The 17,527-nt window shown below is 33.4% G+C and overlaps 1 pseudogene; it reads right to left on the reverse strand.

The window, feature by feature from the left end:
* Positions 1-16,625: 16,625 nt before the first annotated feature.
* Positions 16,626-17,143, reverse strand: LOC149237719 (uncharacterized; annotated as a pseudogene).
* Between the last annotated feature and the right edge of the window lie 384 nt (positions 17,144-17,527).

A 17,527-nucleotide genomic window follows, 5' to 3' on the forward strand; every position in this document is an offset into this window, starting at 1 on the left:
TTATTTTCTTTAAGTGAAGGAAAACTTCTTGGATTTATTGCATCTAAAGATGGTATTCACATTGATCTTTATAGGGTAAGAGGAATTTCTGAAATCTATTTGCCTCATAATAAAATCCATGCAATCTTTCCTAGTTCAGATAAATTTTGTCAAAAGATTGGTCCCTGAATTTTCACGAATTGCTTTACCCTTCCAATCTATGATTAAGAAAAATTATATTTTTAAATGGGGACATACCAAGCATGAAGCTTTTATTCTTATTAAACAAGCAATCATAATTGCTCCCTCTTTAGCAACTCCAAATTTTTCTTATCATTTTATTTAATATACCTTTGATTCTGAAACATCATATGTAGCTATATTGACACAAGTCAATGATGACAAAGCCAAAGCACCAATTTCTTTATTTAGTTCCAATTTGCAGGGGGCTGAACTAAATTATTCAGATGTTGAAAAACAAGCTTATGTCGTTTTCAAATCAATAAAACATTTCAGAGCCTTTCTTCTCAAAACTCAGACTAAGGTAATAGTTCCATTCTTAGCAGTGAGAAATTTACTAATGCGAAGAGAAGTAGGTGAGAAAAGAGAAAATTGGGTAACAACACTGCAAGAGTATGACATTGAGATCAGATAACCTAAAATTGTTAGAGGTCAAGGTTTTGGTAGAATGTTAGCCGAAGCATCCAACTTACCAACACTACAATATTCAGGTGATAATATACAAATATGTGAGGTAAGCCTCAAGGATACTGAATCTAAGTATACTGACAACATATTTTTATTTGAAGAATGGATATGCCCCTCTGCAACTCTGTTACAAAAGAAAAAGGGCTTTGATGTTAAAGGCTAAGCAATATGAAATCATCAATGATGTTTTGTTTAGGAAGAATTATGATTTTGTTTTACTTAGATTCCTTGAAAAATCTGAGGCATAAAAGGTTTTGTAGGAACTCCATGATGGACTCGCTGGTGGACATTTTGGAGGAGACACAACAACACACAATATCCTGCATGCTGAGTATTATTGGCCATCCTTATTCAAATATGCGCATGAATATGTAAGGAAATGCAAAATTTGTCAAATAACTATTGGAAGACAGAGGAAACCCACATTACCATTACAATCGGTCAACATTGAACAACCACTTAAGCAATGGAGACTCGACATAATAGGTGAGATCGTTCCTCACTCTTCAAAGCAACATAGATATATCCTTAAGGCAACTGATTACTTCACTAAATGGGTGGAAACAATTCCACTTAAGGTAGCAAATTCTGAAAACATCACTGAATTTATTGATCAGTTTATTATGATTAGATTTGGCTTACCAACTGCACTCATGTTTGACAATGCACCTTATTTCACAGGCAATTATATGACATAATTTGCTCTTAAAAGAGGTTTCAAACGTAAATATTCTGCTAACTATTATCCTCAGGGAAATGGTTTGGCCGAATCTACAAATAAAAATCTCATAAGGATCATCAAATGAACCGTTGATCAAAGTCAGAAAAATTGGCATAAATCTTTAACATTTGCTCTATGTGCAGATCGAATAACACATAAGGCCTCAATAGGCACTTCTCTTTTTATTTTGTCTATGGGAAAGAGGTTGTTCTTCGTACAAATGTAGATATTCCCTCTTTATCCCTAGTTCAATATATTGGAGAAACTCCTTCCTATTCTATGCAATTAAGGCAATCACAAATCCTCAAACTCAAAGAAGACAGGGATAAAGCTAAGATTATACATTATCATCATCAACAATTAGTTAAATCTTCATTTGATGCAAATTATGTAAGTCCTAAATCCTTCCAACTTAGAGACCTTGTATTGAAGTGGGACAAAGCACATGAGGAAAAAGGTAAGCATACCAAATTCCAAAGAATGTGGCTTGGCCCATTTCAAATTGTGGAACAAATCGGCCCATCAAATTTTCTATTGCAAGGTTTATCAGGCAAGAGAGATTCTCTGCCTGTTAATGGGCAGATTTTGAAGAAATATTTTTCATAGAAGATAACTTCTTCTATCCCTTGTACACTATTTCCTTTACTTTTCCTAGGAAAATAAAAGTTAAATAATATTTACTTTTGGCCTTTCAGTAAAAAATCTTTTTTTCATATTTTGATTTTTCGCTTGTATAAGTAGAGATTGTTAAGAAAATAATTTTTACATTTGAGACATAAGCTAAGTTCCATTTCTCTTAAACTTTCTTGTTTTCCACAAAAATAATTTATCCTTTGTAAAACCTCAACTTTATAAAGAGACCTTTGTTTTATCATCAGTGAAGAAAAGTATATTTAACAAAGCAAAGATGATCTACAAATAAGCACCTTCAAATCTATAATTGTCATCCAGAAACTCTTAAGGAGTCAAGGATTCTCCCCATCTAGTAAAATTTTCTCTTTTTAGAGTGTAATTCTAAAATATACTAAAACTTAAAGGATAAGAGGTCTCATTGAGAGCCGAATTACCATGTTCATAGGGAAATAATAAACTGGCATTACTAATACTTCATGTCAAAACAGGGTAATGGCTTGAGGTTATTTTAATCAAAAGACAAGGGATCTCATCATGAATCAACTTGTTCAGTTGAGTTACAACCAGTGAATTGAATTGTCACTTTTGGCCACTAAACCAAGACAATGACCTTTAAGTAGAAAAAAGGAAAATTTTAGAGAAAAAATAAACTATTTAAAAAAGAAAGAAAAGAAAATAAGTATATGAATCTGAATTTATCTCTAAAAAGCTCACTCTTATCTGGATGGGATACTGAATCATTGATGGTTAAAAGGTAACCTTGTCAAGGCTATGGACGCCTGCTAGCAGCAAAGGCTCTACCCATGACAAATGAGTATATCTAAAAGCTAATCTACAAGATCCCCTTGCTTTATCTTCAAACCAAGTAAGAATTGATGCAAACAAAGGAATTTTCATTTTGAAGGGGATATCAAGTGGATGGTAATTAGGTGATATTTGTTTTCTTATTTAGAGAAATGTTACTTATCTTAGATTTCATGTAAATTCTTATTTTTTGAATTATCTTTATTTTGGAATTTTAGAAGTTTCAAAACACTATCAGAGATAACTGGATCTTCCAGTGAATCACCGATTGTTGTGTTATTCAACAACCCCCCATTTATTGATTTAATAGTTAATATTATATTAATAAATGGGAACCCTTTATAAAAATCCTCAAAAAAAACTTAGCACTTAGAGGGTTTCTTTTTAAATTATTAGAAATAAATTGCTAAACAATATAATGTATCAAGTCAAATCCCTTTAAGACTAGCAATTCTCGCTTTATTGCATATCATTGGACTATGTGTGTCAAAGGTTATGTTATCTCAAAATCAGACCCTAATAGGCCGCTGTGATCAGGCAGACTTTAAGTAACTATTTCAAACCTACTTTAGGCTAAGCCTTAGCCTCCCCAACCTGAGAGGGCTCTCTCAAAGGATTAATAATATTTGATTATGATAAAGATGGCTAGCTCTTGTGAAAAAAAGGTAAAATGTGAGTGGTGGAAACACAATTCGTAACTATCCATTGGGCTCATGGAGTCAACATCATTTCAGTATAACAATGCTATCAACCTTACATAGAAGTCAAGGCATTTAGGATTCAATACATTTAGAACATACCAGAAACATATAGGACCACACAGTTTATGAATGTATACAGGAAATTAGAGCACCATGAGTGAGTTCTAAGTGATTACACATTCATACCACTGCAAATATTGGGAAAAGAACAATACAACACATTTTGAACATCGAATCCCTCCTGAGTCCTGAGAAGCAAAGCAAATTTTGTATTACTGAAAAAGAGTTTTTACATAAAGCCAAATATCAGAGCTTTTCTGAATAATTTTCCAACCCCTGGTACATTGCTCTTTCTCCTATATATAGAATTCTTTTACAAGACTGAGATTCCTCCTCCAACATGAGGGGAACTCGAATTCTACTTCTTATGACACCTATTCAAATTTCAACTACCTATTAAATGTAACAAACTGCTAACTAGACTTTTTAGAGATCTAAGGCAAATAGGAGTCTAACTCCATATCATGCTAATAATAGCCTTAATTACAATCAATTCTCGTTCTTTGACAAGTGGTCTTTTTTAGTTTGGCTGTGGTAGGTTTTTGTAGCTGCCTGCTAGCCCTTAATGTCACATCTTCTCCATTGCTCCTGAAAAGTAGGAAACTGCCCCTGTTTATCTGCTTTTGGTTTTCCTCAAAGATATTCGAAAACACTGAACCATGCCCTTCTTCTTTGATTATACAAAAATATATTAGAATGCCACGTCCTTGATGTGCTGTCAGCCTTTTCCATGTGTGAAGACAAGACCTCCTCCAAGCTGTCTGACATATCATGAACTATAGTAACTCTGATCACTTTATAACAAAAATTTTAGAGTTCGAATATAGGTTTCTTCCACCTGTTTCTTCCTTTGTTGAAAGTTGACACCTGTTACATGATCCTTTGAAGAGATTCCTTTTTTCAAGAATTTCCCGTCGGTCCCTCAAAATTGGTTGACTGAGTTTTAATTATGTAGCTACATTAGTTTCGTAGCGCGCTACGAAACTGCTGTGCATTAGGCATCATCTTCAGCAGTTTCATAGTGCGCTACGACACTACTGTGTAATCACCAAAACATAGCTTAATACCAAAAATTTTCTATCTTGAGCTTCTTTATATTTAAACATTCTTTTCAATTACTCCAAAGCTTTTCAAAACTGAGTGGAAATGTATGATTCTTCAAGAAAGATTATAACAAGGAAAACCATCAAAATTTGGAACATAACCTTACTTGATGTGTGACTTCCTTAAGGAGATTCTTTCTGCTGGCTTGACTACATCTTTAAGTCCTCAATTTGTTTCTTCATGACTCTGATCCCAACTCTCAGCTTTGTATTGACCTTTCTGATGAATTGTGCTTCCTTTATTGCAAGGACAATCCAGCTACAGAATTGAACATTACAGTCAACCACCTCAGGTATTTGAAATATTTTGTCCTCCCACCGAGCTTGCATTTGGTTAAAATAATCCTCCTAGATTGCATGTTTCTTGGAGGCTTTCTTCAGTCTAGCAATTTCTAAGTTTGCCAATTCCAGCTTCCTTTTCAATTCTTCAACACTATCTTCTTCTTGAAGGGTAACTGCTTTACCTTTATCTTTTCCTTCATGAGACGGTGTTATCTCCTCTGTTTCATTTTCTCCTGGCAGTACCTCCTGTATGTGTTTGAAATTCCTTGTTATGGGTCTTCTTGAGCTTTTTCGAGGCTTTGATTCTCTTAGCCTTGTCTCTTCCTGACTCTATCAAATCTACTTGAACCACGGGAGATTCTTCAATATCAATGGCTTGCAGTAAATCATTCAAGTCTCCCTTTGAAACAGGGCTTTCTTCAATAATCACTGACTTGCCTTTTTCTTTAGCTACCTGGCTCCTAGTCCTTCTTCTTTGGACTCCTTCACTTGTGTTTGATTCATCTGCACCTTCTTTGATCTGATTTTTCTCTTTAAGGGACTGCTGGGGTGTACCTTGGATAATCAGTGGCTTGGTGGATTCCTTTACTTGATTCCTAGCCTTCAACTTTGCAAACCTCCTGGATCTTGTTTCTACCTGATGACCAATTTTTGTTGGAAGATCTTTTGCAGCTTGAGGACTGAGACCAGTCTCATTCTTGAAACCAGACATAAACATGAATGTGGGCCAGTCCCTACCTACTTTCTAGAGTTCATGCATCATGATCAACTTAACTAAGCCGTGGTGAAACAATGAGGTTTCACAGGCTTCTTTCCTTAGCTGCACCTTGTCACACATTTTGCTTAAGCTACGAAATAAGTAGAAAGGTAAATCAAGAGATATCTTTCCTGTGAAATGCAGTAGAAGCTTAAAATGATATGAATACACCTTATTGTATCTCCCTTCATAGGTAAGGTACCTCTGTATGCATGTAAGCAAATTGGCATATGAGTCCTTGACATAATTTCTAGGCACAAACTTGTTTAAATCTGAGTCAATAAATTCAGGCTTCAGAAATTCTTTACAGGGGGTCATATCAAATTTGGAATTCTTAAACCAAGTTTCTTTTCCCCTTGGAATCTCAGTAACTGTGGATATTACCTCTGGTGAGACTTGCAATTCAAGCATCCCAACCTTTGAATTCAGTCCTGTGAAATTCAAATCAAATTCCTTGGTGATTTTTGCATGACCTCCCTGGAGTTTCTCGCAAAAATTCCAACATCCAACCTGCTTGAATGCATGCTCAACTTCTCTGTTCTTCAAGATAAGGTCTAAACCTTCAGGTTCGTTCCTCAAACATCTCCCTGATCTGTGCTCTTTCCTTTCTGTAAATCCTTCCATGAGACTTCAACATAATGAAGGTTAGATATACTAGCGCTGCTCAATCTTCGAACCTTGTCTCGCTTGATAACTGCCTCGCTTGATAACTCCCTCACTTGAATACTACCTCGCTTGGTGTTCAATGAATTCAAATTGAAAACTTGCAAACTTGTTACTCATGCAACGAATACAATCATAATTAAGACTGTGAATACTTGGCTTTTCTTGGAACTTGCAATCCAAGCGTACCAAAGTACCTAGTGAATGTAATGATGGAGATAAGCAGTTAGAAATGATATGTGGAGTGTATAAGCTGACAGTGAATGATGCAACCATAACTGAACTTAACAGATTTGACAGTTAGGAAAGATTTGCTATGGATTGCACGAATCTCTGATTTCGTAGCGCAGCCAGTGTAAAATATGGATTATGCACTATGAAATCACCTAAATCATGTTGCGCTGCGAAACTGCTCAAAAGGATTTATGCACTGCGAAAACACCTAAAAATGATTTATGCGCTACGAAATCACCTAAAGAGATTTGTAGCACATAATAACCTTTGAACAAAGCTGACACATGGAAATTGTGTGAGTTATGAGATCGGTGATGAATGAGAATGCATAGTTGACCTTTATTTAAGTATACCATCAAGACTCCTAAGACTCAGACTCTAAGGCAAACAAAAAAGCAAACTTAGACTAGCACTGAACCTTTACCTGCATCAAACTAATGTGAGAAATTTGGGAATTAGAATTCTTAAGTGATAACAGGTTAATTAACAACTCTGATCCACGAATTGCGATGGAAGGGATCACTGTAATAAACTTAGGATATCATTGAATTTTCCATTTAAAGCTAAGACTTAAGGCATTTCTTGTAAAATGAAGTGCCTATCGCAATTGCATATCGGGTTTCACGAAAAGCACAACTCATAAAGGCTGTTGGAATATGCGAACTATGATATTGCGGTATAGCAAGCCAATACTTATTGCATCACGATGCTTTACTTAAAGGCCAATCTTGTGAACTACAAAAAGTTTGTGAAACGCGATATAACCCGGACCCGATAAAAATAAATGTTATAAACTATAAGTTAAGTCCGACGCTTAGTAAAAAGGCACTTTACACAATAATTATTCATTTAGGCAGAGTGCACTCTAAACAACGAAAAGTATTCCGCTCACCTTGCATCTCACAGAATTCTAAAGAGCTCCGAAAAACGCACAACCAAAAATACGATATTACGATAATCTTATCACAATTGCATAATCGACATTTCGCACTTTAAACTCGCCACCTTAAAGTTTTTCCCTTCTCGTTTGCGATGTGATAGTTTAAAATGAGTAATAAAGGCCATTATAAAAGATAGTGCATATTTAATAAGTTTTAATGGAATTTATGTTAAAAATGGCTCGATGTGATTCGATATCTTTCATCTGCATTTCGAATAAAAGCTCCTTTCTTGTCACCTTTCGAGGTTAACTGTATCATTTAATTCTCAATTTCATTCTCGCTTTGTGTTTATTTGATAATTTCAATTTTAGGAAACCTCCGCAGAAAACAACGTTGAAAATAATGACAAAGAAGGGAAAGGCAATTACATCTGATAAATTAGACATGATACCACTTTTCTCCAATACCACATGTAGCAAAGATAGAGGAACCATGACATGGGAAGCCATGTATAACATGTTAGAAGAAGAGAAGCCTGGGCCACTGGTAACAAAGGCCACGACCTATGCCTAGGAATCATCTTACACCTCCTATTTTGAAACAACATGTTCATTCTTGCATCAAATAGTTGCGAGACCAAAGGTATTAACATACACAGATATGGTAAAATGGGTAATTTATGATGTAGATTTCTTGGACAGGACTATTAGGAATGAAAGGCAAGAGGTCATGGGGTCTTTCTCACTAGACAATCTACAACTAATGTACCAACTACCAGAGCCTCAAAAGATCTATAAAAAAGATTTCCTTGATAATTTCGCCAAAGAGAACGAGGACCTATTGAACGTTACACAGACATGGAGGTCAGGTGGAGGCAAATTCAAATGGGATAAATTCGGTATGTACTCAATAACATCCCTCTTTGCCCCTCATAATTTTGCAGCATTAATGATGTGTAGGTTATTAGGTAAACCCGCTAGCACCAAATTCTCTATGGAGTGGCTCCCATTAATTGATGCTGTAGTTAATGCAACAATTATGAAGTGGAGTCAGATTTTATCAGACAATTTTGCAAAGGCCATTATGGAATATAGAAAGATGAGAAGCATTTCTTCAAAGATTCCCCCACCTTTCTTTATGAGTACTTTTTTTATGGACGCAATTTGATTTTTTTCTCAGTTTCCAAACATGGGATAGAAGTGCACTGTACAAAACCCACTCCCCAACCATATATACCATAAAATTTTGTGTGAATCTCAATTCCATCCCCATTTTTACAAAATCTTCCAGGGTGTTATGCTACCTATTCATAAAAAAAATTTTGATGGAACAACCCCTAGGTTTTCTGAAGAGGCCAAAGTAGACATCTTTCCAGTTGCTAGATGGTTTGGGGAAGAGACATTCACCTACATTAGAGTTTTTGGGAGAATCGCTTCTCTGCATGTCCTCCCATATTATGTCTCAGACAAGCTATTAGCGTGAGAAATAGCTTACCAAGCAGCAGGGGAGGGTGGTTTAACCAAAGGACTGAAAGAACAGAAAAAAAATCCATTTGGACAACCTTTCCATTACAATGTGGTGCTTTCGCACTACACAAATATGGACATGTAGTAAAATAAGCAAAGATTATTATGTCTCTAAAATTAGCCATAGTTCTAGGGAGACAATATGACCCGAATCACATTTCTAAAGAATTTACCACTATGGTGAAAGTCAAACAGTTCACCCATGAAGAGGATGCCTTTGATGACCTCTTTCAAGAAGCAGAAACATTTTCACAAGTCCTACATTTGGAATAATTACAGTTGAGCCCAGAAGATATTAATGATTTTCATGTGTATATGAATAAGAGACTGTTAAAGGTCCCATTGGACCTATTACAGATTGAACCAATAAGAGAACCAACTCCTAGCATAAGCTTGGAGGGAAGTTCAAAAGAAAATTCTGAAGAAGAAACCCAAGAGAAGTCGACTCATGAGTCAAAGCACTTAGAATGACAATCTCAAAATGGAGGAGGAAACACAAATAAAGAGTTTGAGAAAGATACAACTGGAAGTATAGAGGAAACGACAGAACATGCCTTGGCAAAGAAGCAAGCAGAGGTTGCTTCTACTTTATCTCAATTAGGTAAGGCTCCAGTCATTGAACTGGAATAGGAATGGGAGAAATTCAATAAGAATCTCCATACAAACACAAATCTTAAGGAAACATCTGAACTGCAAATCCAACATAAAGAAAATCGAGAAACAACAGAGCAAGGAGCTACAAGTACTTAGGACATTGAGGTTATTCTTGCTTTTCCTACTTCCAAAATTGTCTTGAGAATTGAAGAGATACCTCTATTAGATATATTCCATAGTCCCACTCATAAGTTTGTAGTTAAAAGACAAAGGAAGAAAAGGAAACTGAACACCACGACTGTTATGACTCTAGAAAATGAACCAATGTATGTTGTGTGGAAGGACACCCCTGTTGACCAATGAGAGAATCTCACAAAGTTGTTGTAGTTCGCATGAACTTATGCCACAACAACCATCGATAATGAAATGAAAGTACGAATGTTTCTAATGGAAAAGGAACAAAAAATTATGTTTCTTGAACAACAATTAGCATAAGAAAAAACTAATCAGCAAGCAGAACAACTGGTAACCCATCTTCAGAGAGAATTCAAGCAGATGAGATTATAACGCTAGGCCAGCTTATCAGAAAAGGATTCGCAAATTCGTCAAATGCAAGCCATGGTGGACAAATTCAAAGATAACCTGCAAATTGATGAATTCATCAAAGAAGCAGTCAGCCTCAATTCCCTATTAATGCAACAAGAAGAAAGGTTCAGTTAGAAAATCTTGTAGATAAATCCCTCCTGTGAAACAAGTGATAAATTGACAAACCAAGTAATTGATATGAGGTTTGAATACGAAGAAATTCACAAAAAGGTTTTTGAATTTATCACTTGGCAAGAATCTGAGGATGGAAGAAAGGTTGACTTACCAGCAGTGGAAGAATCCCATAGAGATATTATGTTTACAGATTGGAATTCACGGTTGAAACAGACAAAAAGGGTGACAGTGATAGCGGTAGGAGTAACAAGCAGTATAATAGAAGCCGTAAATGAAAACCTCCATGGTGCCAACCTTGTCAAAGAGTGCGTACGAGGGTTTCTACCAAATGTCAAACAACTAGAGCAACAGTGGAAATAGACAACATAGGAAAAGGAAGAGGTAATTAAACAGCTAACCAGGCTAAATTGGGAGAAATAGTAGGAATTTATAGTAAAACCACATAGCCAGTGGATGACTCTGGGGTTTTTAACAACCTCTACACAAAAGATGGTGCCAAATTTATTAGATGCCATATTTGTTAGGTAGTTAAAATCCACAATCAGCCAGCCGCCTCAGCTCAAGCCAATGACCAACATTTGCAACCTCATAGATCAAGTTATCATATTAACTTAGTTCAAGTTCAAAGGAGCTAGTCATTAGTTTAATTCTATTTTTAGTTTTATTTTTTGCCCACCCTAAGGAAGGTGGTTTCAAACCTCCTCCTCTATTTTTGTAATAATATATTTTGAGGAATTTATAGTAGTATTTAAACCACTCTCATGCATTTAGAGAGGGGTCTAGAATTTTATCAAAAACACTTTTCAAGACATTACACTTCTGTATTTTTGGGAAGGTTTTGATGAAATGAATGGAACATGATCTATTTTTATTTTAATGTCTAACATGCTCTACTAAAATTACACTTCTGTACTCTTAGAGTGTATCGGATTGAATGAAATTGGGTCAATATTGTTGAAGCACATGAGCAGGACTTATCATATATGGTACTTTTATCGTATGATTATGTTTTATTTATGTATTAGCAATACTTCTTCTCTCGATTGTTTTATGTATGAAAGTCTGAATTATAGTTCTGCTTTATTGCACTTACGTATGGTGTTTTAGCTATGATTCCGTTTTGAATACATGGATGATTTTTATATGTGATATATTTCTCTCAATTGTTTTGTCTAACAATTTATCCAAAACAATCATTGTTAAATTATTTCATTTCTTTTGACTATTGAATGGTCTTTATTATCAATTGCTATGAGACATCATTGTAGATCGCATATCTTATTTTATTCCCAGTTATATTTATAGTTAGATAATATTAGATTATGATATATGCATATGTTTAATATTTAGATTAGATTATACTTAGTTGAATCATTTCCCATTACATCTTATATTATCCCATCAACATTAACAAATCAATCCTCTATGGGAAACTAGTCCCGTTATCCCCATTCGGGGCCATTATACCAAACGGAAAAGGAGTTGCTTTCAAGGTCCAGACTGGGTGGTTATCCCCCATGTTGTCAAAATGAATTTCGAGGCTTCAACAAGAACAAAGTGTCTTCTGAAGATGGTTCGAAAGAAACACAATAGGAAACTCCCAAAGAGTCTCAATAAATGGATCTCATGGATGATGACAGGTACAAAATGGGTGTTGAATTATCCATCCTCTCAACATTAGGAGGGGGAATCATAATAGTGGGTTGAGAAACCTCCTGTCCTGATGAAGAACTTGTACCAGGACCCACAAGCAGAGAAGAAGGAGAGTCACTATGAGCAACATCTAGTTCACGAAGAATATGGAGCATATCACAAAAACTGTTGATATGAGTAAAATGATGGGAATACTATCCATGCATATCACACAAAGAACAAGGGTAGTTCGTATGTAACAATTTATTCTTCTTGGCGGTGTTGAGTGTGGAGCTTGATTATCTTCATGATTGTTGAGAGGTTTTTGTTTTAGTCGCGTTGGATCCCTATTCCTAATGGGGCTGCATACCTCCTGTTTAAATGCCATCATGGGGTCCATGGGGGGTGGCGATGACTTTTATGAGCCCCCCTTGGTGGGGATTTGGGGGCAACACCCCAAAGCTAAAAATAGTTGAAATTTTACCTTGTAAAATATTGTAATTTCGTAGTCAATCTGGGTCGTTCATTAGGCGAATGATATGATGGTAGAAGTTATGTTAATTTATGGTTTTTTCCCAACAAGGAAACCCTCAGTTTATATGATGGATTTGTATTATGGTTGTGATTTATTATTCTGAGTGAGAAAGAGAGAAGAGACTTTATGAGAGCGAATAGGAAATTACAACGGATATGTTGTAGGTTGTATCTCTTCATTTTGCTGGATAATAAAAAAGTAAGGACTTGCTATTTCTCCATGGACATAGTCCAAATTAGATGAACCACGCATATATAACATAGTTACTGATCAATCGGGAACTATTATCTAAAAATGGGTACTCTAGCCCGAAAACCCCAAGAAAACATGAAAAGACAACCCAAAAACGAAAATTGTGTATGCCATAATGATGTTTTTTTTTAGGATAAATTTTCAACATTGTTTTTAAATGAAAGTAAAAACCATTTTTTTTTGCAAAATGGATGAGAAAAACACCCTAAAAAATGTGTTGACGCAGGAACAAAAAAAAAAAAAATTGGGTTACAAATTTGACACTTTTTAGCAATGGAATTAAAGATAAAATATCAGGACTTTGAAAATTGTAAAATTCCAACAATTATCGGATATGATGTTAAAGATAAAATATCATGTCTCAAATCCTGATAATTCCAACAATTTCCATCTATGTTGTTAAAGCTAAAATATCTTGACTCTAAAAAACCCTGAAATTGTAATTTTTTTCAACCATTTAAATCTTGATAATTTTTCAACTATGCAATTAAAACCAAAGATTATGACTACAAAAAAATTTTAAGTTTTCAAAATATTTCAAGCATGTCATTATGGAAAAATTTTATGACTAAAAAAACTTTAAAAATGAGCACCTGAATGAAAGAGTTTTTATACCAAGTGTAATTTATTTTTTAAATGGTAATATATAGCGATTTTAAATATTAGCCTAAGACAACTTGATACATTATAACAAAAATTTAAAAGTTGACCATCAAATTGACATGCAATGTAGGTGAACTCGACCCGTTGTAATGAAAACTTAAAAACCAACCATGAAATTGACACATTGTGGGCGCAGACTCGAGTCTTTATAACGAAAAATTTAAAATCAACTATCAAATTGCACGTAATGGGATTGGGTTGCCAGATGAGCATCGACACAGACCCTGTGAAAAAAATAAATAAAAATAAAAAATAAAAAAATACTAATATATATATATATATATATATATATATATATATAGACACACACACACACACACACAAAAGAAAATAAAAATTAAAATATTGAAAAAAAACGATTAAAAAAAACACAAAAATCAATACAAAAGAAAACAAAAATTCAAATATTGAAAAAAAAAAATAAATAAAAATAAAAACAAAAAATAATACAAAAAAATCAAATGTTAAAAAAAATAAAAACAAAAACAAATAATAATAATAATAATAATAATAAATAATAAATAATAACAAGTAATAAAACATAAAAAAATATTTAAAAGCATGACAAAAAAATCAAATATAAAGAAAAAAACAGTGAAAATATAAAAACAAATCAAAATTAACTCTTAAAAATTAAAAATGTAGAGAACAGTTCGGATTAATCACACTCTCCTCAGGATGAACCACATTAGTTGGTTCGAAAAGTCGACCCAATCCTTACAATGTGATTAATCCGAAAGATTGTTCTCTACATTATGGATCACAAAAGTCTTAGATCTAACATTGAACATTGAAAATGTAAATAAAAAATTTAAAAAATTTAAAAGGGGGAAATTTTTTCAAAAATAGACATAATTGAAGAAAAATATTAAAATTAACCAATAAGAAAACAAAAACAATTTTTTTTAAAGTTAAAAAATTAAATAAAAAGTATATAATTAAAAAATAAATAAATAAAATTAAGAAACAAAACAAAAAACAAAAAAAATGAAATGAAATAAAACAAAACAATTAAAAATTAAAAATAAAAATAAAATAAAAAAAAATAAAAAATAAAAATAAAAAATAAAAATAAAAAAACCCAGCTAAGTGGGAGGGCTGATTCCAGTAATTGGCCTACCCACCCCTCAGTGGGGTGGATCGATTTTTTTTTCTGTTTGTTTCTAATTTTTTTTTCTACTCTAAATTTTTTAACTCTTTTTTTATTTATTTATTTATTTATTTATAATGGTTTTCTTTTTCAATCTAATTTATTTTAATTTTATAATTTATTACCCCATTTTTTAATTTAATTGTTTTTCTTTTAATATAAATTTTTAATTTTTAGTTTATTTTTTATTTTTTTTACTTAAAAAAAATTGCTATAAGTGTTTTGTTTTTTTTATTGATTTTCAATTTTTTTCTTTAAATTATATGTTTTTTTTATATATTTTATATTTTTTGTTGTTTATTTTATATTTTATATTTTTATATTTAGAAGTTAATTTTGTTTTTTTCTTTTTTTTTTTTTACATTTTTATGGGTTTTTTTTAATATTTGAGTTATTTTTTGTCATGTTTTATTTTAATTTATTTTTATGTTTTATTACCAACATGAAAATCACCAACATTTAAAAAAAATATCCACTTAGTACATTAGAAAATTTAGTGTAAAAAATAAGCCCTCTAAACAAAAATGGTTGGTGTTACATCAGCACTTTTCAAAATCAAGATGCAAATCACTAACATTTTATAAAACATGTTCATACTTAATACATAAAAAAAATTGAAAGTGTAAAAAAATAAGCCCTCTAAAAAAATGTGTTGATGTTGCTTCAACAATATTCAAAATGAGCATGAAAATCAATAACATTTAAAAAAGAATGTTCATACTTGATACATAAAAAAAATTATAGTGCCAAAAATATGCTCCAAAAAATGTGTGTATTCTAAATCACCTCTTCTTAAAATCTGGTGATTTTTTGCTACCTCAAAAAAACAGGTTCTAGGTAATTTTCTTGTTTGATCGGTAACTATGTTATATATGTCTCTCTTGTTTTATGTGTTTCTATATTTGTGTTTTCACAATATTTTGTGTATTTCATTGCTCCATTAATTAATTTCTAAGAGGCAGATTTGGGTAAGGTGACTTACACCTCAAGAATATTAGGATTTAGTTGAATACTAAATATGCTCTTAACATGGGAGAGGTTAGGACAATTATTGAATCCTTATCCTTGCCCCCCTCACCAGATGCTTTTACAAAAAGAATGAATTCTTGTTGAGGTTGTTGTGGAACTGAAGCAAAGGAAGGGGCGATAGCAACAGGTTGTACCAGAGTCAAAGCCATGTAAGGTTTGAGCGAGTCAAGAGGAGTGTTTGCAGGAGGATTGATGTACCAAACTGGGATCCCCAAAATCATGTTAGGAAGAATCAACATAGTCATTACAAGAGTAGAAAATATTCTTGGTAGCGAAAATAAGAAAGGTATCTTACCAAAGGGGTAGTGACTTGGAGGAGCTCCTCTAAAAGGAGGAGGGCCAAAAGAAAAACCGCCTCAAGGGAAATGGTATGGAGGAATTATTCCAGAAGGATGAGTTGATTCTTGAGCAACAGATTATTGGGGAGCTAACTGTTGGGAATATGTATCAAATTTATTATTGGCAGCACGTGATGCTTGAAGCATGCAAACACTTGAGATAGGCTCTCAGAAATAGGTTGTGGGCCATAATAAGCCCCAAGCAATGTGGAATCTTTATAGACTAAAGGGGAAACATTGGTTAAGGTAGGAATGGTATTCTGAGGAGAAGTTTGAGACCGAGGGTCATAGCAATTCAGTTGATTGATAGTGAAGATCTTTCCATTATGGGGAAAGCATATCTTGCGAAAGACAAAAGATGCGACAATTGAAATGGCGTATCTTGCAAGAGAGAATGCCACAAATGTAGGATTAAAAAGCATATGATGATTGCAAGAAAACATTGTTACATCAAATATTCGTACATTCAACTTCAAAATCTAGGACTAAAGAAGAATTTCTCTTTATGCTATGTAGGAATGCAAAAAGGTGTTTCCTAAGTTCCTGCTATTTTATGTTAATTTGATGAAGACATCAACTTGAAATACTTTACAGGGCCCGTGAAACCTCAAAATACTAGTAAGGCATTGATCAAGGATTGATAAGTCAACTACATTAGTGTTATTTTGAACTAACCATTACTTGGCATGATATTGAAAAATGATAAATCTCATTTTCATCAAGCACATCAACCTCTGCCTCACAAACATAACAACAAAATGGCTTGAAAACTTCATCTTTTAATTTCATTTGTAGCTTCAGGAACACTATTATAATTTTTGTTGTATCAATTTCTTCGTTTCTTACAATCGTTTCTATTGTATTGATTGCCTCATGTTTTCTACAATCCTTTGTATTCTATGGTCTTCCACAACTTTACAATTGATAAAAATACATGGCCCAATATTGAGTTACATATATTTCATGTCTTTGGTAGTCATTCCAAAGAGTCATAAAATACACTAGGTAGTTGAGCAATGCGTCAAATTTGTTGCATTATCTTTTGCATAGAACCCAAGTCTCAACCTTGTCATCCATCTCTAGATCATAGAATTCTGGCTTCACAAGTTATTCTATTCATCATCATCTGAAACAATTTGGTCCATACCATGGGAGTAAGATAACTCTTCAGAATCCATGGAAGTCCACCGAACCACCGAACCACATTCTTTGACATGCATATTGCTCAAGCTTTTGTTATTGATTCCATGGCATTGAGTCTACTCAATTTTGTATGCTTTGGCACTCTAACGCATACACAAATATTATGGCATCACTGGGTATCCTATAATATTCTCTAGTTGTGTATTTATCCTCTGACATCTGTTACTAGATAAGAAAATAGCAATGAATGTCTACGGTTACTAGACAATGGCTACACGAACCATATCATAGGTAACAAATATAGTTTTTTAAGTTTTGATGAAATAAATAAAAATCAAATTATGTTCAGTGATCATAATCTTGTTAGTGCCTTAGGTAAAGGTACTATTATAGTTGTAACTAGGAAAAATGAAAAATAT

This window comes from Pinus tabuliformis, chromosome 8 (genome assembly GCF_031772625.1).
Source record: "Pinus tabuliformis cultivar Carrire ecotype Pingquan chromosome 8, CPIR1, whole genome shotgun sequence".
NCBI classification, from domain to species: Eukaryota; Viridiplantae; Streptophyta; class Pinopsida; order Pinales; family Pinaceae; genus Pinus; species Pinus tabuliformis.